Below are 26,001 nucleotides of genomic sequence, written 5' to 3'. Positions count from 1 at the left end.
TACTTTTTATCAGATTAAGAAGGTTTCCTTTTGTTTTCTAGTTTCATGAACATTTTTGTCATGAATAATTACTTAATTGTATCAAGTGTCTTTTCTACCTCCATTGAGACAATTAGATTTTCTCATTTATTTAGGTAATGTGGTGAATCGATTGATTTTCTAAAACACAATAATTTCTAGAAAAAAAAACACATTAGTCACAAAATTCTGGTTCTGTTAGTTATTGTTGTGTCACAACCATCCCAACTGTCTCTGTCATAGAGGATAGACATGATGTAAGTTTTCAAGGATAACCATAAAGTCTTTCTTGATGTGTTGACTGCAGGGTGCTTTGCTCAGGCTCTCCTAGGCTGCAGGTTATAGTTAAAAGCAAGTGAAGAATACGTACATAAGTTCTTATACTATTTCCATTTCTCTTTTGTCTCCTTTGGTCATGGAATACAAGAGGAGTTCTAATAATTTGAACTCATTTACAGGGGCCACCAGTGACTCAAGGTCTCAGTCAGCAGGTCTAAATGACTATTGTTTCTTCTCACGAGCACTTGAGCTTATGTAATAAATCCCAGATTCTGGGTGAGTACACCAGGTAAATAAATTTGTACTGATGGCCTTATATTTAATCCCACTTCATCTTACACCCTTTTATAAACTTCTCTACTTTAGCCTTCAGGAGAGTGGCTACAAGCTCTAGCGCTGCCTTGCTCTGACTGCCAGGATTCAGGTCATGGACATTTACAATGTGCCTTTCATGGGGAACTTCTTCATCTTGGTGAAAGGACAAATGCCGACTTATCTGACCTGTAACCTGGTACGTCTCTCACAGGAAACTTATTTATATTGGCAGAAACACTCTTGCCTCTGCTTTGTGTTTAGTTTATTCCTGTCAAGAAAACCACTCTCCCCAAATATGCAGGAATAACTTTTACACTTTTTCTTTCCAACAGTTGTTGATTCACTTCAGAAACAAAGTTTGAAAATAAAAATATATATATATATATAAAACACACATAACCACTCTCTACGACAGCCTTATCCAGGATGAAAGTTAGGGCAGGAAAGTTACAGAAGCCAAGTGAGACACAGAGGGGGCAACACAAACAATATGAAATGACAGACATTTTTACTTATAGGCCCATGAAGGAAGATGGGACCCAGTTATGGCCAATAGGAAGTCACAGGGACAGTGTGCAGAGCCAGTAGTAGGTGCAGAAGAGGGAGATGGGACTTTGGGCTCAGGCCTTTACTGGGGTTCAGGGCATTACTCAAGGAGGTTTCCCATGAAAAGCTCTAACAAATGGGCTTAGAGGTTCCAAAGTTCTCTGTATTAAGTGAGAGTGCCCAAACGTCCCACTTCTCCTTGAAGCAGCCTACATGTTGCGTGAATTCTTATGCGCGGTCAGTGGCACAGAGTATAGAACCTGCTTTTTGAAATTGTATAGAAATAACAGGGGCTACAAGCTCTGGCAGCAAGTAGCAAAGTTCTTTATTCCTCTCCAGCTTATATAACTGGTGCTGCGTGTACACACTGTTAGTCACACAACTACATTGTAACAGTAGATTATCTCTTCTCTAATGTCTAACAGTCTACTGATTAACTAATATACATTCTTCTATGTTTTTACTCTACTGAAAATAACTTTCTTTGAAAAACATGCTGTCAGCCATTTAATCTCATAAAGATAAGGTCACAGAGCATAGCGGGGAGAAGGCTTATTAAATACCTGCTTTTTAGGCCTCAACCCATCTCGAGGCTGTAATATATCTTAAAAGAACACAGCCTGGACATTCCTAACATATGCTGTTGACTTGTATGCAAGTCCCCAGCCTCTAAGTCCAGCCATGAGTTATGGGAATTTTACCTCCTGCATACTCAGGTTGTAGGTTCTTTTTTGGAGTTCTATCTGGGTCTCTCCTAGACTGTACCAAACAAGATGGTTTACTGCTCACTCTGAGACTGGCAGAGCCCAAGACATGTAGGCTTTTGGCCTATACCTACATCTTCCACATCTCAGCCTGATGTAGGCATAGGCCCTGCCAGGATCAAGCACCAAAGTGGAGCTACATGAGCCCTGCCAGGATCAAGCACCAAAGTGGAGCTACATTGTCACCATCAAGTCCCAGGATTTGGTTTTCATCCTGATCTCATCTACAAAGAAAGGATTGACCCTTTCATATTCCCCTGGAGGTTTTCTTATTTTCCATGTGTGTGTGTTTTCTAGGCTTCAATATTTCCTTTCCCTATGCTGATTTTCAGGGCCTCTAGAAGAAACCACTTCATACTACAACCTTAATACCACTATTGTCTTGACAAATCCTAATTGCCACAGACCCTAGTTCTCCCATCGCTGTGCCATGACCCTCACTTTATCTTCAATCATCACGGAAGATCTTGTGAATATCACTGCAATTTATGTATCACTGTTGAGCCACTCTCCCAGGAAGGACAGGATTCCGGCTATAGTAAATTTTAAAATAACCGAATTCCATAATTCCATTTTTGAGGGTTTGATTCCTGCATCCACTCCAGATACCATTTATCTCAAGAGTCCTCACGGGAAACAGAACGATCAAAGGTTAATATAAGTAAACTTTAACTTTGGCACTATTTACAAAGGCATGGGGGATGGGGATGGAAACCACCAGGGATAGTGCAAAACCCTGAGGCTAGTAACAGGAAGGCCTTTGCACCCCAGGCCTGACAGAACAAGAGGAGAGGGCAGTTATGAAAGCAGAGAAAGAGAAAGCAAGAGAGAGAGAGAGAGGCCTGTTGCCTGGTACAAATTGTAACTCTTAAAGATGCAGCAGCCACAAGTTAGTAGTTCATAAATAAACTGTTCTACGTCCCTCTCGTTCCTTCCTTCAGTATCTGCTGCAGCTCTCTACTGACTGACCCTAGCCGAAGATTCCCATAGCTCCAGGCACAACGGAAATCAAAGAAGAACTGATCTGGAGAACCAAAAGGAAGCTGTCCAGCTCACCCCCAGTCAGCGCTGTCTGCTGCAATCTCTTGTTTTGTTTTTCTTTTTTTATTTCCAGGTAATGTGAGTGTGAAAAAAAAAAAAAAAAAAAACAACTAGGATACAATATTTGCCTTTGTCAGGTAGAATCCTCTCTCACAGTTGTGTCCTACACACAAAAGCTGTGCCATATACCCTGACATAGTGTCCATTGATTGTGAGCACAGCAATCCCCCACCTCCTTTCCTCTCCCTGGCTCTGCCTCCACTCAACCTGAATTGAATTGAGTTACTCTCTTATGTGGGCTTGTAGATGACCTATTGTTTAGCTTTAAAGTCTGGGCCCTCTCTAGTAATAGGGATATTGGAAATAAAAACAAAGAATAGCTGTTCTTTGCAGCTACAGAGGGAAGACAGAATCACAAACTGCAATTCAGCTTTGATGTCTGGTTTATTTGATCTGCTGTAATAAAGTGTTACACTGAGAAAATGCACAAAATATTCTATTGTACTCTTCTGTCATGTATAAAGACTTAGGTAGAAATATTAAACTCTAAGCATCCTGTTCTGCTTGTCAGTCAAACATAAAAATGTCCTTGAAAACAATTTTTTTCACGAAACTTACATTTCAAAATTTTTTTTTTGTATTTTTTATATTTTATGGATTGTAATCTTTAAGAGCCTTTGAACATGTTACGCTGCTGGCCTCACATATTAATTCATGAATTACCTAAATAATGGTTTCAAATTTCCACCTCCTTTCATAGTCTTAAGAGCCTACAAATTTAATTCATTTCCCCCTTGTACTTTAAGGTAGATATCCAACCTCCATAGACCTCTTATTTTAAGTAAAATTTTAAAAATCTGTGTCTCATTCTATAACATCATATGTTTCCCAAGTGTGTGATTTGATTCAGTGGCTTCTACTTTCTATAAATTCTACCAGCAGATACTGAGTTCATAGTAGAATTAGCCTACTTAAACCTATATTTCTTTATTCATAATGTAGAAAACAAAGCCATAACTCAAGTTCTTTTTATGTAACATAAGAATTAGAATGTGTTAGTCCTTGGTTTTCTTTGTAGGCTTCAAATTCATGATCTTTGTTGAATTATTCAAAAATATAAGATATAGATTATGCACATTATATGAACTGCTGCCAAGAAAATTATACTTTAAAATCTATTTTCAGTATTTTTATTTAATTTTCTAAACGTATATACAGAAGAGTTAATGTAGCTGGGTATAGAATAGTGAGCTGTGAGAGTTTCCACTTAAAAATCTGATAATTTTATGGCATTGGTGTTTAGTCAGGAGAAATTTCAAGCCTCTTTTGTTTCTATTTCTTTCTAATTAATCTATTATTCTCTGGCATTGACACTTTTATTCTGAAAATAAATTATTCCTAGCCCTAAAATACCAAAATATCAATAAGATACATGTAGGGATTTTTCATTAAGATTCTCTGAAGCAGTGGTTCTCCATCTTCCTAATGCTGCGACCCTTTAATATTGTATGTGTTGTGGTGACCCCAACCATAAAATTATATTCATTGCTAGTTCATAACTGTAATTTTGCTACTGTTATGAATTGTAATATAAATATCTGATATGTAGGAGACCCACAGGTTGAGAACCGCTGCTCTACAGGGTGGTGAGGTTTTCAATCTGTGATGAGATTTTTGGATTCACTGTAATATTTGATTCACCTTACTATAACTTTCACGGTTTCTTCTTTCAATTTGTTCTGTCCTTTCTGTGCAAATACTATTTTTCTTAAGTTAGAATTCCATGTGCTCTCCATACCCAACTTTCTTTGCTGTTTTACAATCATTGTCATTTTAATCTTCCTTTAAGAAAGACTCTGAATTCTGTCCTGTATATTACTAACACATTTTTCTGAATTGCCAATTCTGTCTAAACGGCTGATTTAAATCACTTATTCTGCCGCTTACTTTCTGCTTTTTCCAGATCAATTGTATTTTCATCTAAATTTCTACTTTAGTACTTTTCTACTTTATGCTACTTTTTTCTAAATTTCTACACTCTTTCATGTTCTTAATGTTTAAGAACATGAAAGAGTGGTGGCACCTGTGGTTCATTGAGTAGGGTGCCAACCCCATATACTGAGGTTAGCGCGTTTGAACCTGGCCCCAGCCAAACTGCAACAAAAAAAAGCCAGGCATTGTACTGGGCATCTGCATTCACAGCTACTTAGGAGGCTGAGGCAAGGAATCACCTAAGGCCAATAGCTGGAGTTTACTAACCACAGCTGTGAGCTGTGACAGCACAGTACTCAACCGAGGGCAACAAAGTGAGACTTGGTCTCTAAAGCAAACGAACAAACAAACAAACCATGAAAGGGATAATTTCAAAACAGTTTTCTGTTCTCTTGCTTAAAGTGCTTTTGAGTTCAAATATCCTCATCAGGACATGTGGTATTGTTCCTATTCTCTTATTCTCCAAATACATTTCATAAATCATTCCTGTTCCTGAAAAATTATTCAATGATCTGGGAATTAATCCTGGAGTTTTGCAATAGACAATTAGATCTAGCCTCTCTCACCTAAAGGAAAACCCCATATTGTCTCTGTTTTGGGGCAGAGAAGTGGTCAGGATTCCTTTTATAAGCTAATGAAAGCTGTAATCATTGTCCACAGAAAATATTTGCAAATAGTTGAAGGATAAAGAATGACTGTCTTACTGAATTCTTCCATGCCATTGCACAATTCCTTCTAACAGGTGTCCAGTGAATAAAACACAGGTGTAGTAACAGATTTAAGTGGATGCTAATGGCAGAGTCTAATAGAAGATTTGGGTGATTTCTCCAACAATTATGCAACTGGTATGTTTGTTAGTACAGCAACAGGTAACATTTAATAAGTGCTAACTATGGGCAAGGCTTTAGACTAGGCCTTTAAGATATTAATTTATCTTGATCTTCATAACTTTTTGAGGATGCCTTTATTATTATTATTATCCCTATTTTACAAATAAGTAAATTAATTGCTCTCTGAGGTCAGTTACAGACAGTAAGTGAGAGCGCCAGGATTCAAGCCCATCCAGAGCTCATAGTCTTCATCACAGTCCTCTACAGGGAGTAGTGACCTCTTTATCACAAGAGGTGGTCAACCATGTAGACACATGACCACTAATCAGAGCTGTTATAAAAGCGATACATACATAAAGAGGATGAGTGAATGTCTACATCATTTTCATTTCTAAGAATCTATAACTTTAGGAGACCTAGAATCATCATGCTACATAAAAGAATAAATACCACCTTAACCCTCAAGTCAAGTCCTAGAGGAATAAATGAAATGTAACTCTCTTTCTTTGACATACGTAACACCAGAAACACCTTCAGAGGGGTTTAAAGAATGATCAGGAACTCAAGTGTGCCATAGTTCTTGCTTGTCCCAGGTGGATCTTCTCAACTTGATGATGGGCAGCAGGAGAGAGGGGCCCACCTTCCAGGGAAGAGGTCCAGCCCACTCATGGACCCTGGAGAAGCTCTGCAGAAAACTCTCAGTACTCTTCTGTCCTTCTGGAAATATTATCCAAGAGCCACTGTGTGACCTCAGGACACAGTGAAGGGGTACGCCTTTTCTCAACAATATCTCTGACTTTGGCCTGAATGTAGACTTTGGGGAGCCACATTTCTGGATGCTTTATAAACTGCTGAATGATTTCACATTTTCACTATGCTATGTCAAACCCTGCTTCACTAGGAAGACAGCAGACTCCTCATCCTCGAGCTCCACCCAAGACAACTTCTTCATCACCTCTGCCCCACAGCTGGGAAGCTTGGGGTTCTTCCTTCCAAATCAAGTGAGTCCTGTTTCCCCTGCCTCAGGAATTGGGACTGGGAATCTGTCATCCAATGTGCTGCCTCCAGAAAAAAGTGCTTTCAGGTGCTAGATCAGCTGGCTATAAACTTCTCATTGTGGAAGAAGAGTGAAGAACAAAGGCCAGGAAATGTTCTGAAAGCCTCTCGGGGCTATTCACATTGGAAAATTAATCCTTTCTGACAGTGACATCAAGGGATAGAAATCCCGCAACTGCACTATATGCTCTATCTCCTTTGATCCTCACAACACACCCCAAAGGTAATTAGAATCGTTATCTCATTTATCAGACGGAGAAATGGAGAATTGAGTTCCGTAAACTCACACCAAAAGCTAGTGGCAAAATTTGAACTCATACATTGCCCTGACTCCAAGTTCTCAAGACCAGATGGCAAAAATGTAGAGAAAGAGACAGAGAAAGAGAGAGGGACACAGAGAGGACTGATAGTGCTTTTTACTGAGATCTTAAACATTAGAACAGGATTAGCAAGGGGTTGTTCTGGTTAGTTGACTCAGTTCAAAGGTCTCCCCCACCTTCGTAAGTCTGTGGGTGTGTGCATGTGTGTAAATGTGCACTTACACAAGTACAGCATCTTCGCCAGGAGCTACATATATACCTTGCACTCCACAGTTAATGGTAAATCCTGATTGGCCCCTTCAGAAAAATGTTATTTCACTGTCAAAGCACTGATCATATTAACTACCAGGGAGCCTCAAAGCATTCAGGGAGCACCTCTTTTGCTTTAGCTTCTGCCTCTGATGCCAAGGAGAAGGATTTGGCACTTCTGTCTCTGAAAAACTCATCAGCACCATCACACGCATGCCCAGTGGCTCTTAATGCACCTCTAGCATTCATGTTGATGGAACTACAGGGCCCTCTTCCTGCAGTGGAAGGATCTGTTGTCCTCTTTCTCCAGGATTTTAGCAAAAATTATCTTTTCCCTGACAACCTCTTGGCATCCACTACTGTGTATCTCTGTGTTCCATACCAGTGTTTTGCAAATTTTCCACCTCATGGCACACTTGAAACTATACTTAAACTTCCATTGCACACTTAAATTATGCTGATCACAAAAGAGAATTTTAAAAAAGGAACATACTTATGTACTTTGAACTTCTTTCAAAAATCATTTAATTAATGATCATTAAAATCACTGCTTCATACCATTGCTCAGAAACCTCTGATCTCTGGATCAACATTTTCTCGTTTCCTCATTGATTACAACAACCACTTGTTTTGTGGTGCCACCTTTCTTATAGTTTTAAACACTTAACACCTTGTGGTTGCCCTCAAAGTAGTACCCTATTGATCAGTCTGTTAATTTACATACCCAAAATATGTAGGTTTACATCATATAAAGGATTGCTTGTATCTATTGTCAGAAAGGATTAGTACCACCTACATCTGCTATATTAGTACCTGATGAACATAGCACAAAGTTCTTAACCTAAACTTCTTCACAGGTTGATTCCTGCCTGCTTGTATACTCAGATCCTTATAAGGTTATGTCACACATTTTTGCCTGAAAATGTCTGAACTCTGACTTTGAGGTTTTCTCCATGAAGAAGAGCTTGGACATCATGTGTTAGGTGATGAAGAGAAAGTTAGTCATTGTCAAGAGACAGACAATTATAAATAGCGCTGCAATAAACATTCTGTTGAAAATGACTTTGTATTAAAATTATTTTTATTCTTCTAGGTAGATATATAGTAATGGAATTGACAGATCATATGGAAGATCAACTTTTAGATCTCAAAGAATTCTCCTTATGATGGAATTGAAATACATTCTTCTTAGTAAAGTATTGCAAGAATGGAAAAATGAACATCCAATGTATGCAATACCAATTTGAACCAATTTATGAATAATTACATGTTCACATGAACAATGAAACACAAAAATAGTTTAGTACGGGGGGTGGGGTGGAGGAGGTAGAGGGAAGGATGATTGACAGGAGGGAGGGTATGTGGGCATCTCACCTAATGGGCAAAATGTGTGAGGGGTTCTTTTACAACTTGAACCTAACCTTGGAAGTGAGAACAATGTAATCTAAAAATTTGTAGCCTCATATTAATTTGAAATGAAATAAAGAGATCGACACAATCCTATTTCCATATAATAAATATACCTTTGGGTCCAGTAATCAGACATCTCTATAAAGAAGTCTGGCTGAGAAAAGAAGACAGAAATGCAATCATAGCTAGAAGGGGGTAGAAGATGGAGAAGGATTCATTGAATGACTAAAGAGACTACAATGTGGCAGTTAATGGGAACGAGCTGGTGTAGAGACAGATTTGGTAAGAAAAGGCAGCTGAAATATTCAATGATCAATGTAACTAAGAAGACAGTAGAACATAAGGATGAGGGCATATTGGGTGCAGGTGCACTTTGCTTCTGTGTCTTGAGAGAAAAAGAACAGAAAGGAAGAAGGTACCTGAAAACGATGTCCAAGGGAAAATATTGAATACTACCTGTGGGTTTAAATTTCTCCATAAAGGGAGATGTGACACGCAGGTTACTAGGAGAGTTTCAATGTAAAGTTCTGTGGTGAGTTTGTAGAGTGGCAAAGGTTTGGATACACTGCCATGGGTAACAAGAAAGACAGGACCACCAAAATTTGTTTAGAGTCAAAATGAAATGCAGCATCATAAATTACAGCTCCTGATTGTGTGACTTCTTCACTATCTCTCAGCTATTCAGAAACAGGGACTGAAAATATGGGCAGCTTGTCGTATGGTCAAGGTTTTACTGGAAATGTGCCTGGCCATGCCCTTTAGACTGGGGAGGGATGAGAGTGCTAGACCTGGGCTGGCTGCCTGGCACACAACACAGTTTTAGAAGCTACAAATGACTGTCAGGTCAAAGAGTAGGTAGACACAAAATGAAAAAGCTGCAACAAGCAGCATTTGGCAATTAAACAACATTAGCACAATAGTGTTAAAGACTATCCCTATTTATCCACTTAACTATTTGGCTTCCTCTAACCTGAATCTCTTTTTCTTTTAGCATGATATATGATTTCTGGATCCCTCTTCCCAGGCCACATAAACTTTTGCTTATTGGCAATTTCCTCACAAGCAACGCTCTCTTTATCTCATCTAATACCTCCGAGATAACATGCACCTTACGCGTCCAAATATTGGCCACATTCAAAACCCAGTTATCAATTAAGCCTGTAATATTTTTATGTTCCTCAAATTCCAGTGAAGAAACCACACCATTAAGGTCCAAGTACCTGTGTGCTGCTATGACACATGATCATGCCCCACATAAAAGGTTCCTTACCACCAACTACCCTTTTCATCAGATCCTTTTTCAAACAGCCCAGCGTGCACCACAGCAATAACCCCTCAACCACTCCCACCCACCTCACCCACCTGTGTGATCCTCTGGTCACTGACAACATTTTCGGAGACATGATTAAACCACCATTTTCTGTAATACATACCTATCTTTATCCTGCTCTACATATATGAAAGAACTATCTTGTTTAATCCTCTAGACAGTGGTTCTCAACATTCTAAATGGTGTGAGCCTTTAATAAAGATCCTGTGGTTGAGCCACAGGTTGAGAACAGCTGCTCTAAGGGATATAAAACGGATAATGAGAGAGAAGGTGTGAGCTGCAATATAATTTCATAAAGGCCAAGAGATGGGAAGCAGCCCATCTTCTCAAACATCCTCAGGCAGGGAAGTAGGTGTGGCGGGACACAATATCCATTCCTTAACAAGAGCTCCAGGGCACTGGTCAACTTCTGGAGGCCAAAATAAGCAACTTGGAAAAAGTGAACTACCTCCTACCATCCCGCCTAAGCATACACTCTGAGTTCCCCAACTCCTATACCCCAAAGACAGCACAAAGAAAAGACATGACTCTCAGGAGAAAATTTATTAGGAAGAATCTCTTGATTTTTATTTTAAGGGTTAGAGTTTTCCTTTCATGCAATGCAAGGAAGCGGAGAGACTCAGCAATCTCAGCAGTGCAGGGGGGCCTGAAGGCACCTGACCAATGTGCAACCTTCACGAGGTCATGCATACAGCATAGGCTCTCTGTTGGGCATGGGTTGGAAATGGTCCTGACACAATTGGTGGCTGCCCTTTTCCAGAAAATCTTACCCCTTCTGTTTTATTCTGCATTTAGAAATCCACTGACAACAAGGAATCATTTACTTTCTAATGTGATGTTCACTCCCCCCCACCCTTCCATCATAGGGAGGGGGAAGACATGTCCTCCAAAAGCACGTCCTCATGCATCTTGTCTATGCTTCCATGAGGGGTGAACAGAAGAGTCAGCCTGCCATTCATAATTGTGCATTCTCTGTTGGCTCATGCTTGGTATAAAACAGAGATTGTCCTAGGGCTCCCTATACCCTGTGACCACAGATAAGGAGGAACGAGGGGATACTCCAAGCTGACAACTGAATTTGTTGTCCCAAACTATTCTACATGACTAGCTTCAGAGCTTCTTCTTGGAGGGTGCTTGGATATCCCACCTTCAGAATTTGTGATCCCACGTGTTCCAGTTTATTGAGAAGTAAGCTCACTCTTGAAGCTCGTGAATTATTCCCTGATTTCTTAGGCCTTTCACAGAGTTAGACCCACCCAGATACTTATCTGAAGACACTCTGAATCACTCAACAGATAATCTTTTGGGCCATTCCTCACGCTAATTCCTGATCCTTCTGAGTATCCTTGTTAAGTGAAGCATTTCTCAGCATCTCTCTTGGAAACTTCCAGTTTGGTTGAATCCAAAATTCTTTTGTGATGCTGCTGCCCTGTTTTCTTCAGAAGCTCAGGGCTGACAGAAAAATCTCAAAGGATGGGGGCTGGAATGCAGACCTTGGAGGACTGGCTGAGCAATGTGATGTTGGGAACTAGAGGACAAAGTTCTTCCAGGGATTTCTTGATTACAGAGTATAACCCCACATAATTTTCTGCTCTTTTTGAGACACATTCCAGACCAGATGGGAAATGTCAGATGGCTAACACACTGTGCCTCATTTTGGGGTTTATGAAAACACATCCCCCAGAATCTAAGCTGTGAGAGGGAAAAAGGTGATAGGCTAGGGAGGGGAAATTTAAATTTAGCCTGAGACTGAACCTGAGTGAGGGTTAAGGACTGAGATTGGGCAGGGTTTGACACAGAGGTTGGAGATAGTTAATTACTGGGGATTCTTCAGCTATGAAGGTATTTGACATTGAAGAACACAGATGTTGAGGAACAGGGACAAGCACCACAAAGGTCAGAGACTCACCCTGAAGAGACAGGAGCTTCCAGGAGAGCTGGATGTATTTGGCTCTCTGTCATCAAAGTTCTTAGGACACAGGAAATGCTGTGAACGTGCAGGTCTCTGGTTTTCCTCTGCTGGTTCACAAAGGAAGGGAATCTGCTGAGCCATGCTTGTTGGCTATTGATGCTAACATTGTCCATGAAAAACTGACCATATTTTGCCACATATACTGTGCATCCACATTTTTGGCCCCCAAATTTCAGAAAACATAACTCAGTTCTTGGCCGGAAGAAACACATGTGGGGAAGACTAACATTCCTCCGTAAACATGCAGATTGTGCCACCCTTCCACAGCCACCCACTCTGTGAAGGCTGCCCCTTCCTTTGCTCCTGGGAGCCATTCTCCACTCACCACATCAGGGACCACATACAACTTTCTCACATATGTGGCTATTGGGGCAGGACCTTCTGAGCTGCTCAACCCAAAGGCAGCCATGATGTTCCCTGAGACCCATGCAGGGCTCTCAAACACCTCTCTGCAGGGCTCAAACCCTCTTTGCGCAGGTCCCCAGCTTCTTCTGCGCCAGTCTCCCAACCCCTTCTGTGCAACACCATGGGCCACAGATTTGATCCTCCTAGGCCAGGGCTTGCCTTGCCAGACCCACCACAGGCCCCTCCCTTGGTCATGGCACTAGGCAGAGGCCACACTGGCTCACTCCCACCACATCTTGGATTCTCCTGGACTGGATCTCCATGAACTCAGGAAGCTCAAGAAGGAAAGCACAACAGCTCCTCGAGACACATTGGACAACCCCACTCTCAAGCCCTACCACCCACATAAGATGAGCACTCTTGTTTATCCCTCAAAAATTGGGGCAAAAAGATGAACAATATACATGGCAAATTTTGGTAGTTGGGAATCTGGCCTAAGTTGCTTTGGAAAAGAACACATTTTCTTTCCCTTTTCCTTCCATGCCATCAAATATTCACAGTTTTAAACCTGTGTCTCCGAGAGGGCCAGGACAACTTGGGTAGGGAGACATAAACAGTTGCTACTAGGTTGGCTATAGGATCTCACACAAATGAAGCCTTAGAAGGCGAAGGGGAATAAACTTCAGAGATGGAGGCTCCCGCAGGAGAATTCTGACACTGCTTGGAGAGTCAGTGCCTGTGATTGCTGGGACATGGTGGATAGCTCCTCAGCACCATCTGGGGAAAACGTCTCCAGAACAAGCTTCCTTAGATGGAAACATGTTCAGGTTAAGTCACAGCTAAAGTGCCTTCTGGTGGTGGTGAAGCAGACAGGCTGTTGGTTCCTGATGACAAACATGGGAATCCGTGTGACTATTTTCTGGGATAAACTTGGTAAGAGATTGACATCCTAGGAAAGGCAGAGATCAAAATCACTTCACAGTGCTCAGAGAGAAAGTCATCTCTGCTTGGAGAACAACATCTGCTCCCTGAGTGTTGCATGGAGGGAGAGGAAGAAAGCAAGTGGCTGGGGTGCAGAATGTCCACTGGGAATGTGGAATCCAAGGGAGAAACAGGCATCGGGAGCAGAGAGTGACTGAGTGCTGAGGGTGAAGTTAAGTCACATAAGGTCAGAAGAGAAGATGGAGGGTGGAGGTGAAGAAAGCTCAGATAGAAAGGCTGGTGTTAATTTTTCTGGGGTGCTTCCTAAGAGTGCAGAGAAGAGGGTGGGTGAAGATTGTCTCATGAAAACAGCAGGAGAGGATATGCCGGTGTGGGGAGCAGCATCTTCAGGAACTCCCAGGACAACAGTGGCTTGAATTTAACAGTTGTTCCATGGCACATCTCACAGAGGGTCTGGACACGTGGGTGATGAATTTGGACAGTACCACAGTGCTAGCCTAGGGGCTGCAGAATACAAGAGGGACATAGCTGTGGACAGAACCAGAACAAAGAAAGAGGGGCCTACTTTTCTACCAGGGTAGGACCTCCTGAAGCATGCTCCCTGTCACCTCAACCTACCATGACTTCACAATGCCCTCTGTGGTCTCCTCCCAGGCCGTTACTCACATCAGCACTCCATATCTACACCCTCCCATGAACAGGGCAGGACGCACTGAATCCATGAAATGTATACAGCGTGCTTTCCAAAGGGTCCAAGAAACACATGAAAATATTCATCACCTTTTCAGAGTAGAATTAAGCTTCTTTCACTCTTCTGGTTCTCTTTAGGTAACTCTGCAAACCTGGGAAATCATGAGAGTAGGTGATATGTAAGGAAGATAGGAGCACAGAGATCATACTGGAGTCCCTTTAGGGGAGAACCTTGGGTAAAACTCTGATGGCCCCAAATCCGCTGACAAGTTCAAATGGTCAACAGTAATATTAACAGATTCAAGACTGTACGGTTTCATTCATGAAGTACATTACTTCACCTGCTGCTAAAAAACACATGAAGCTCAGACATCATTGGTTACTTCGAAGAGGAAGCTGAGCACCCAAGAAGTCAAAGTGCTGATACAGTCAAGAGACAGAAGTGCTGATTATAAACCAACATGTAGTCTTTCCTGGACATCTCATATGGCCACCTATTGGGGAATACCCAGTGTTAAGGTCAGTCACTGCTTCCTGCCCACAAATGGGCAGAGCAGAGACCCTGAGAGGTATCTCGTTGCTTAATATCTTCCTATGAGCCTTTCTTGGAGTCTGCCTTTCTTGGAGTCACATCTGCTCCCTCAGAGGACCCTGCATTCTGAGGACAGAGCTTGGAAGGCCTGGACATAGCTCTCCTGAGCAGCTCAACATGAAGGAAGGGTTGGCTCAGTGATACCCAATACAGGAAAGCAACAATCAAGTGTCACTTTCTCAACATGCCAATCCAGAATCAAGAAGTCATGTATTTTGGGATTTATCAAGAAGCCCCCACCACACCAAGTTGGGCAGCCTGTGAGCCTAACTTGGAAGCTTCATCCTCCTGAACCCCTAGCCCTGTCCAACCTCTCCCCCTGGAGGAGTGATGCTCTATAACTCTCCAAGCCAATCAGACTCATTTAGAAATATGGGAATAGGATTTGGAAACAGCAACAGGGAATCCCTCTTGGGAGTTCCTTACCTTTTGGATGTCTGAGTTTTTCCAGAAGTTTGGTGAAAATGCTTTCAACACAAGGTAGCAGAGGCACAAAAGCAACAATCTGAAACAGAAGCAGAACTCAGCCAGGGCTCAGTATAGTTGTTCAGAAAACAGGAACTCTTCTGCACTGTCTGGAGAGTGGGGCTGCCTGAAGCAACTGAGTGCTGAGGGTGTCCAGGCTTGGCTGTAGCCCCAGGACTGCATCACACAGCACAGGAGAGTCACAAAGGGGTTTTGAGGGTGTGGAGGGAACAACAGGAGGAGGGCAGCCACAGCCCCCACCCACCATCCCAGAAAACCCTCTGCCCCTGTTGAGACTTCTAGGTCCCTCTGCCCTCCCCTACCATCCCATTTTATGACTTTACACATTCTTCACACTATATGTTTGCCTCAATGAAATGTTCCATTTGTTTTATGTGTAACCAGCTATTACCTGAGTCCCCCTGTGCTTTGTGCAGCCTTTGACTTGGACATTGGAAGTCTGAAATAGCTGGAATTTCTGCTTCTACCAGACATTTTATACTCTCAGAATTACACAGATCCTCAAATCCGTGTTAGCTACAGAATTTTTTTGCCTAACTCTAACCTAGATATAAAATCTAAAGTTCTATTACACTTATTTTAGTCTTATGAATGTTGAATAGAAAATGTTTTCAAGTTAGCCTTTAGTGTTTCAATCAGAGTAGCTGACTCAAATAAAATGAATAATACCCAACAATCCAAAACTAAAATAAGTTGAGTTTTTTATGAGAAGGACCCCCCGGACAATTGAAGCTGCTTCAAAAATACACTATTGGGACTTGATCAAACTAAAAAGCTTCTGCACAGCCAAGAACACAGTAAATAAAGCAAGCAAACAGCCCTCAGAATGGGAGAAGATATTTGCAGGTTATGTCTCCAACAAAGGTTTAATAACCAGAATCCACAGAGAACTCAAACGCATTAGCAAGAAAAGAACAAGGGATCCCATCGCAGGCTGGGCAAGGGACTTGAAGAGAAACTTCTCTGAAGAAGACAGGCGCACGGCCTTCAGACATATGAAAAAAAGCTCATCATCTTTAAATGCAAATCAAAACTACTTTGAGATATCATCTAACTCCAGTGAGACTAGCCTATATCACAAAATCCCAAGACCAGAGATGTTGGCGTGGATGTGGAGAAAAGGGAACACTTTTGCACTGCTGGTGGGAATGCAAATTAATACATTCCTTTTGGAAAGAGATATGGAGAACACTTAGAGATCTAAAAATAGATCTGCCATTCAATCCTGTAATCCCCCTACTGGGCATATATCCAGAAGACCAAAAATCACACCATAACAAAGATGTTTGTATCAGAATATTTATTGCAGCCCTATTCATAATTGCTAAGTCATGGAAAAAGCCCAAGTGCCCATCGATCCATGACTGGATTAATAAATTGTGGTATATGTACACCATGGAATATTATGCAGCCTTAAAGAAAGATGGAGACTTTACCTCTTTCATGTTTACATGGATGGAACTGGAACATATTCTTCTTAGTAGTGTCTCAAGAATGGAAGAAAAAGTACCCAATGTACTCACCCTTATTATGAAACTAATTTAGGACCTTCACATGAAAGCTATAACCCAGTTACAACCTAAGAATAGGGAAAAAGGGGAAAGGGAGGGGAGGGAGGGGGATTAATGGGATTACACCTGCGGTGCATCTTACAAGGGTATATGTGAATCCTAGTAAATGTGGAATGTAAAGGTCTTCACAAAATAACTAAGAAAATGCTACAAAAGCTATGTTAACTAATGTGATGAAAATGCATCAAACGATCTATGAACCAAGTGTATGGTGCCCCACGATTATACTAATGTACACAGCTATGGTTTAATAAAAAAAAAAGAAAAAATATAATTAAGACTTCGAGTGATATGGGGGTAAATTTAGAGCACTTATTTTTCTGAAGTTAATGTAACAAACTGTACAAGGACTTCAGACATACTACATACACACAACCGCACCCACACATATTTACATGCCTTGATGAATGAATCTAATATTTTCAAATTCAGGAATCAATTCCCTCCTATTACTTCAATCTTCCATTCATTATATTGACTATACCTTTATTTTTTTATTATTATTATTTTTTATTAAATCATAACTGTATACATGTAAATGTTTTGGCACAGTAACTGAGATAACACCGGAAAGGCTATGTTAACCACTGTGACTATACCTTTATTTCTAACTCTACCCAAGGAATAGAGAGTCCCAGACCTCTACATTAATTTCATTACAGGTCTGTGGCTCCCCCAAGCCAGGCATAGCTCACAGTGTGAATAAATTGTTTGCTCCCTCACCCCATGGTGGTGAAATAGGGCCTAGGAGTGTCAAGGCCTTCAGGCAGAATCTGGTCTTGAGCAGCCTCACCTGAGTCTTCCATGGGCCATGTGAACATGATCTTTCCTATAGTCAGGCTCTTCATGTCAGGTGTATATACTCCCTATATTTCTCCACCTTTTTCCTAGATCTTCTTTGTAAACTTTTTGTCAGATGCTAGCTCTCCTCTGAACTGTCTCCCAACTTATCATGTTTTTCTGAAACTTTGTAGCCCTTCACTTTCCAAGAGCTTCCACTCTCTTCTCCCTTTGATATGCATCCTCAATCAAGTTTTCAGTTCAGAAATATTTCCTTCTGGAAACTAGGAGGCACAGCCATGTGTATATTTGGGGCTCTGCCCTTGACCACATAATGCAGTTTTAACAGTAAGTCCTACATAGTTCAAGATCTAGACAAATGCGGAGAAGTGCTTTTCCTACTACCAGCATTTGTAACTGCCAAGTGGTCTCTGGAACAAATCCGATACTGTGGGGCGTACCTGCACCCACACATCGCGTTCCTGGCATTATACTGCCTCACAGATGTGCACTAGTTGGCTATTCATAAAACCAGAAAGTGGACATAAAAACTAAAATTTCAACAAATGTGGAATTATTGTGCAAATTATTATGCTAATATCATGGAATGTTATACATTTTGTTTTTATAGACAGAATCACTCACATGGGCTTAACGAAGTGGTACAATCATAACTCACTTTATCATTAGTCTCCTGGGTTCAAGAGATCTTCCTGCCTCAGCCACCTACAGTTATGCATCACCCCTAATTTTTGTAGAGACAGGGTCTTGCTATGTTGATGTGACTGGTTTTGAAAACATGTCCTCAGACAATTCTGCCTCAGTCTCCCAAGACATTAAAGGCATGACCAGGTGCACCTGGCCTGGAATAATATATTCAATGAGATAATGAGAATATTTAAATTTTTTCAGTGTATTAACTGAGACACAAAATACAAAATTAGATGAAAAACCAAATATTGTTGTTTGTATTACACACACACAAAGGTAGAAATGAAAATGCTAACCACATGAATGGACGTGTTAATTAACTGCATTGGAGTGATTCTTTCACAATGATGACATATATCAAAATATCAAGTTATAACCCTATATAAATACAATTTTTGTCATGTATACATCAATAAAGCTGGAGAAAATTCAAACTCAGAGACATTTTCCAAAATAAACAACTGATTTTAAAATGGACAAAAGATTTAAATAATATATCATAAAAGATGAGATCCAAATCATCAACAAGATTATGCAAAGATAAGATGCTCAACCTTGTTACTCATCAGGAAACAGCAAATTAAACTTACAATAAGTACCACTACATACTGCTCAGATAGCTAAAATGAAAACACAGACAATACGAAGTGTTGACAAGAATGCAGAGTAACTGGAAATCTCATATATTGCTAGTGGGAATTTATGTTAGTAAAACCATTTTGGAAAATTGTTGGGCAGTATCCCTGTACCCTTTAAGAGAGCATTTCTAATCCTAGCTGTATACCCAAGAGAATTGAGTGCAGTGACTACCAAAAGACATGTAAAAAACTTTCATAGCAAATTCACTTATAATACCCTAAACGAAAAAAAATTCTAATAATGAAATATGAAATAAAATTTGCCGTTTATTTACATCATAGATGTGAATAGATATAGTTGTATATATATTTATCTGAGTATACAGGTATAATAGGAGATGAGGTCCTTGTTTCTTAGATGTATCCTCATGATCACCTCTCATTTTGTGGCTTGTCTTTTAGCTCTCCTTATAATGGATTTTGTTGAATAAAGTTCTGAATTTTGGTAAGCTGCAGTCTATAATTGGTTATCGTGTGTGTTTATGTAGGTATGTCTTGTTTAAAAATCTTGGCATAGTTGAGAGGTGGAGCAAAGATGGCCAAATAGTCCCCTCCAGGTATTGTCCCTCTGCAAGAACACCAAATTGAACAGCTATGCACACGGAAAAACACCTTTATAAGAACCAAAGATCAGACAAGCAATCACAGTACCTACTTTTACCATCATAACATGTAAAGAGTCACTTAAGAAGGTAAGAAAAATGGGTTTATCAGTCCACAACACCTCACAACACCTCCCATACCTCCAGAGGTGTCAGGCCAGCACTGTGTGTTGAGAGAATCTATGTGCTTGGAGAAAGGAGGACAGAGAACTGTAGGACTGGGTATTGGAACACACGGCCACCCGGTCACAGGGAAACCACACAGGGCAGAATTCTGCTGGCACCCAAGAAGGGAGCATACAGACGAGCCCCAGAAGGGAATCTTTCACCCCTGCAGTGGGAACCTGAGCTCCAGCTAACTCCATCACCAGCTCAAGAAAGTGGCCTGAGGCCAGGAAAAAATGTAAAAGATACTCAGGCCACAATGACTGTGGTCCTTAGGCAAGTCTTAGTGCTGTTCTGAGCTTCGATCCAGTGGACCCGGGGTATGCATAGCTGAAAAACCAGCTGTGGTGGCCAAGGGAGTGTTCGCATCACCCGTACCTCAACTCCAGGAAGTGCAGCTTATGGAGAGCTTTTCCACTTTGGAAAAGGAAAGGGAAGAGTACAGGGTACTTTGTCACATCATAAAATAAAGTACCACAGAGATGCCTGAAGTCCCTGGTTACAGACCTTAGATCCTAGATGACATTACTAGACTTGACCCTGGACCAGAGGGAACGTGCTTCCCTAAAGGGAAAGACCCAGCCCTAGCAGGATTCACTACCTACTGGTGAAAGAGCACTTGGGCCTTGAACAAACACCAGGAGTAGCCAGGCTACATAGACTGGTGTGACTAGTGCAGTGGTGGCTGTGGGAAGGGCTTGCATCATCACTCCCTCAACTCCTGGCACCCCAGCATGGAGAATGAGTCTCTTATTTTGTGGAAAGTGAAGGAAGAGAGTGAGATGGTAATCCATGGAATTCTCCCTGCCTTACAGAGGTCCAACAAGGCGGTACTACCAGTAGGTGGTAGGAGTCATGATGTTACTAGTCTTAGTGCGCTCCCTAGTGCTGACATGGCTGCACTGACCAAATACTTAGATTGCAACACTCAAATTCCCTTGCCTACCAAAAACCACAGGTACAAATGCCCAGACTGCAAAGATTAGAATTAATACCTAACTTTTCAAAACCCAGATACCAAAAGACATCCACAAGTATCTAGAACATCCAAGAAAACACGATCTCTCCAAATGAACTAAATAAGACACCAGTGGCCAATCCCAGAGTGATGGAGATGAGTATCTTTGTATACCTTAAGGTCATGAAGATAGCATCTTATGATTTCTTTGGGAAGTATTGTATTTTACCTTTTATATTTGGCTGTATGGTCCATCTTAGGTTTTTTTTGTGTGTTGTGTTCAGTACAATTTTAGAAAAAGATGTTGTGGCTGTTATTTTTTTTTCCCTACAGATGTTCAATTATTTTACTTTTCTTTCCTCCACTGAATTGTCATTAAATCAACACATTGAGTGCAGAGGGGACTGAATTCTGGAGTCCTATTCTCTTAATCCACACCATTTTATTTCATACTACACTGTTTGAATTAATACCACACTACATTAAATGAAAAATCTTAACTTTAATTATTCAAATCTGGTAGTATGAGTATTATGAGATTACCAACTCTGCCCTTCCCCTCAAAGATTTGAGCTTTTGATTGGGTTTCATTGACTCCATAGTTCAATCCAGTAACAAATGACATTGTAACAATTTTCAGTATGTTTACCTAATTTATAAATACTCTATATCTCTCCATTCTTTAGTCTTAAATTTCTCTCTGCATTTTTCCTTTTTTGGTTTTCATTATGAAAAATCTTTATATTTTTCATTAGATCTTACCTGAATGTTTGATGTTTTATGCTAGTTTTATTTCTTTTATTTCATTTTAAAGTGTTTATAATTGATAATTAGAAATACAATTTTTAACTATTCTACATATAGACAAGTTTTTCAGATTCACTTAATTCTTGTACTTTGCTTGCAGTTTCCTCGGGGTACACAATTATGTCCTTTGTGATTAATAACACTTTCAATTATTCTTTCCTTTTCCAATATTAATACTTCTAACTTCTTTTTCTTTTTATTTAATGTTGAGGATTCATTGAGGGTACAAGAAACCAGTTTACACTGATTGCATTTGTTAGGTAAAGTCCCTCTCACAATCATCTCTTGCCCCCAAAAGGTGTGGCACACACCAAGACCCCAGCCGCCTCCCTCCTTCCCTCTCTCTGCTTTTCCTTTCCCCCACCTCTAACTTATTTTTCGTGCCTTTTGGAAGTGTGAAGAAAAAAGGTCAAATTGAAGTGGTGTTTCTGTTTCTAACCCCAGGAAGAAAGTGTTCAATGTTTTACCATTAAGAATGAATTAGCTGAAGGATTTTTGAGGATACTCTTTATCAGATTAAGAAAGTTTCTTTTTATTTTTTAATTTGCTGAGCATTTTTGTCATGAATGATTACTTAATTTTATCAAGTGTCTTTACTACCTCCATTGAGGTAATTAGATTTTCTCCTTTATTTTGGTAATGTGGTAAATTGATTGATTTTCTAAAACACACTAATTCCCAGAAAAAAACCTACATTGGTCACCAAATTTCGGTTCTGTTAGTTATTCTTGTGTTACAACCACCCCACTGTCTCTGGCCTACAGACATGGACACCACGAAAGTTTTCAAGGATAATCCTAAAGTCTTTCTTTCTTTCTTTTTTTTTTTTTTTTTGTAGAGACAGAGCACTTTACTGCCCTCAGTAGAGTGCCGTGACGTCACACGGCTCACAGCAACCTCCAGCTCTTGGGCTTACGCCGTTCTCTTGCCTCAGCCTCCCGAGTAGCTGGGACTACAGGCGCCGGTCACAATGCCTGTCTATTTTTTGTTGCAGTTTGGCCGGGGCGGGTTTGAACCCGCCACCCTCGGCATATGGGGCCGGCGCCCTACTCACTGAGCCACAAGTGCCGCCCAACCTAAAGTCTTTCTTGATGCGTTGACTGCAGGGTGCTTTGCTCAGGCTGTCCTAGGCTGAGGGTTATAATTAAAGGGGAGTGGAGAATTTGCACGTAAGTTCTTACAATATTTCCATTTCTCCTTGGTCTCCTTGGGTCACAGAATACAAGAGGGGTTCTAATACTTTGAACTCATTTACAGGGGCCACCATTGAATCCAGGTTTCAATGAGCAGGTCTGACTATTGTTGCTTATCCGGAGCACTTGACCTTACATAATAAATCCCAGATTCTGGGCCAGTACACCTATGTAAATAAATTTGTACTGATGGCCTTATGTTTTATCCCTCTTCATTTTACAACTTTTATAATCTTCTCTTCTTTATCCTTGTGACTCTCAGGAGATTGGCTACAAGCTCTAAGCCCTGCCTAACTACAGCTATGAAGAATTAAGTCAGGGACGTTTACAGTGTGCCTTTCCTGGGGAACTTCTTTATTTTGGGTGAAAAACCAACCCCAACTTATCTGACCTGTAACCAGTATGACGCTCGCAGGAAACTTATTTATATTCCCGGAGGCCCTTGTGGCTGTGTCTTGTGTTAAGTTTATTCCTGTAAAAAAAAACCACTCTCCCCAAATATGCAAGAATAATTTTTACACTTTTTCCTTCCAACACTTGTTGATTGACTTTGCAGAAATAAAGTTTGAAAATAAAAAAATAAATAAATAAAAGAACAGAACAGATAACTTACACTCTCTAGGAGAGCCTTATCCAGGATAAAAGTTAGGGCAGGGCTCTCCCCGCCCCTGTCCGCGCCAGTTGTGCGCGGAGGTCTGGGGCCCGGGCTCCACTGCAGTCCTCCGCGACCTGCAGCCGGGCCACCTCCGCCAGCCCCGGCGGGGGGTCGCCGTGACAGACCACTGGGTGGGGTCGGACGCCAGCCTGAGAACGCTGTCCGGACCAGGTAGGGAAGCGGCTGGCGCGGGGCGGGAAGGCCGCCGGGAGGAGGCGGAGCCGGCTGGGTCCCCTGCGCTCCTCCTCCTGCCGCGCACGCCCCCACCGTGCTGCCATTCCTCTCTGCTGGAACAGCGCTACCGGAGGAAACGGAAGAAGCCGCAGGCCATTGAGGGGAACTGGGATGAGGCCGAGAAATGTGTCAAGATCGCCAGGGAGGCCCCGAACGTGGGCACCAGGAGAAGGCCGAGTGCTTCCTGCAGAAGCTGAGAAGCTCCACCCACTGCCCTCAGGCCTCGCACTATTGGAAATAATGATGAAAAATAGAAGCATAGATGGAAATAGCGCTCCTTGCCGAAAACCATCAGGAGGTGATGATCAAAGTAAGCCTAATTGGAGGAAGGACAGCACATCTGGTAGTGGTGAAGGTGGAAAAGGCTATACCAAAGACCAAATAGATGGAGTTCTCAGTATAAACAAATGTAAAAATTACTATGAAGTACTTGGAGTTAGGAAAGATGCTGGTGATGAAAATTGAAAAAAAAAAAAAAAAGCTTATAGAAAGCTTGCTTTAAAGTTTCATCCAGACAAAAACCATACACCTGGAGCAACAGATGCTTTCAAAAAGATTGGAAACGCTTATGCTGTTTTAAGTAATGCAGAACAACGAAAACAATACGACCTCACATGCAATGAAGAACAAGCTTAGAATCACCAAAACAATGGGAGATTTAATTTCATAGAGGTTGTCAAGCTGATAGAACTCCAGAAGACTTGTTTAATATATTTTTTGGTGGTGGATTTCCTTCAGGTAGTGTACATTCATTTTTAAATGTAGGGGCTGGTTACAGACATTAACAAAATCAACATCAACATAGTGGCCATGAAAGAGATGAAGAAAGAAGAGCTGGAGGTTTTTCTATGTTTATCCAGCTGATGCCCATTATTGTATTGATCCTCCTGTCATTATTAAGCCAATTGATGGTCTCTAATCCTCATTATTTCTTATATCCCAGATCTGGATCAGGGCCAACCATTAAAATGTAGACAGAAAATTTGTGTGTTGTTTATTATGTCAACAAAGACTTTTAAAATGAATATAAAGGAATGTTATTATAGAAGGTACACCATGGGATATTATGGAGCCTTAAAAAAAGATGGAGACTTTAACCTCTTTCATGTTTACGTGGATGGAGCTGGAACACATTATTCTTAGCAAAGTATCTCAAGAATGGAAGTAAAAGTATCCAATTGCTCAAGTATTCATGTACTCATCCCCAGTATGAAACTAATTTATGGCTTTCATATGAAAGCTATAATCCTATTATAGCCTAAGAATATGGGGAAAGGGGAAAAGAGAAAGGGAGGGGAGGGAAGGGCGGAGGATGGGTGGAGGGAGGGTAATTGGTGGGACCACACCTATGGTGCATCTTATAAGGTATATGTGAAACTTACTAAATGCAGAATATAAATGTGTTTACACAATAATTAAGAAAATGCCAGGAAGGCTATGTTAACCAGTGTGATGAAAATATTTAAATTGTTTATAAAACCAGCACATGGTACCCCATGATTTCATTAATGTACATAGCTATGATTTAATAATAATAAAAAAAAACTATTGATACATTCCCTTTAAGTCAGAGGAACAGATAGCAATGGAGACACGGCATAGAAGTAAAGAACATGGCAAATAAATTTAAAAGAACAAAAAGAAAATTGTTAACATAAAAAACGTAGAAAAGAGTGTTGTAGAAAATTATGTGACTAATATCTGAAATAATTGATGGAAAGAAACACAAGAAAAAACAAGATATGCAGTATGCAGCAAAAGTATACCGTGATGATCTTCTCCGAGGGAAGGCGGATGCCTTGTGCATGGACAACTGTAAGGAATTAGAGCGGCTGACCAGTCTTTATAAAGGAGAATGAAGTGGGATTTTTATGTATACCTTTTTTGTTTTTTCTGTAAGTTTAGTATCATCATGAAAGATGAAGAAAAAGATTTGATATTAAAAACTAATCTGACCTGTTGGTTCCCAAATCTTGAACAGTTTATGACCCACTGGCTCCTTTAAGTAGTAAGAATTGAAAACTAAAATTAATATTTTAGATATGCTTCTGCAATTATTTGCATTTTCCAAGCTTATATGATTCCTAACTAAAAATGTCTGGAGAGAATATTGTCACACCTGTAGAAATTTCCAGTTTTAGTGATTCTCCATGTTTCCTTTGTCATGTAAATATTTATGGAATGATCATTTTGTGTACATAAAGATTATTGCCTTCTTATTTAATTTTTTTAATGTTTAGCTCCATGAGACACTTCAGTTAAAATTGATGCAATAAATTTTACATGACACAATTACATTTTTCTTATCAACCTGTCAAATACATGGAGTTTAAACCATGAAACTTTAAAAAAAAAAACTATTTAACTTTATATAAAATTTTATAGCATTATCAGCTTAGAGGGAATTAATATTTTTATTATTGCCATTATATTCCAAAATATATATTGAGATAAATAAACTGGTGTAGAGAATCAGTTTACTATTTAGTTTTATGAATTGCTATACATAT

The 26,001-nt window shown here is 40.5% G+C and overlaps 1 pseudogene; it reads left to right on the top strand.

The window, feature by feature from the left end:
• Window positions 1-724: 724 nt before the first annotated feature.
• LOC128563368 (dnaJ homolog subfamily B member 14-like) lies at window positions 725-25,350 on the top strand (annotated as a pseudogene).
• The last annotated feature ends 651 nt before the right edge of the window (window positions 25,351-26,001 follow it).

The sequence above is a fragment of the Nycticebus coucang genome, chromosome 13, assembly GCF_027406575.1.
Source record: "Nycticebus coucang isolate mNycCou1 chromosome 13, mNycCou1.pri, whole genome shotgun sequence".
Taxonomy (NCBI): domain Eukaryota; kingdom Metazoa; phylum Chordata; class Mammalia; order Primates; family Lorisidae; genus Nycticebus; species Nycticebus coucang.
This window is presented reverse-complemented; position numbering and strand designations above follow the sequence as displayed.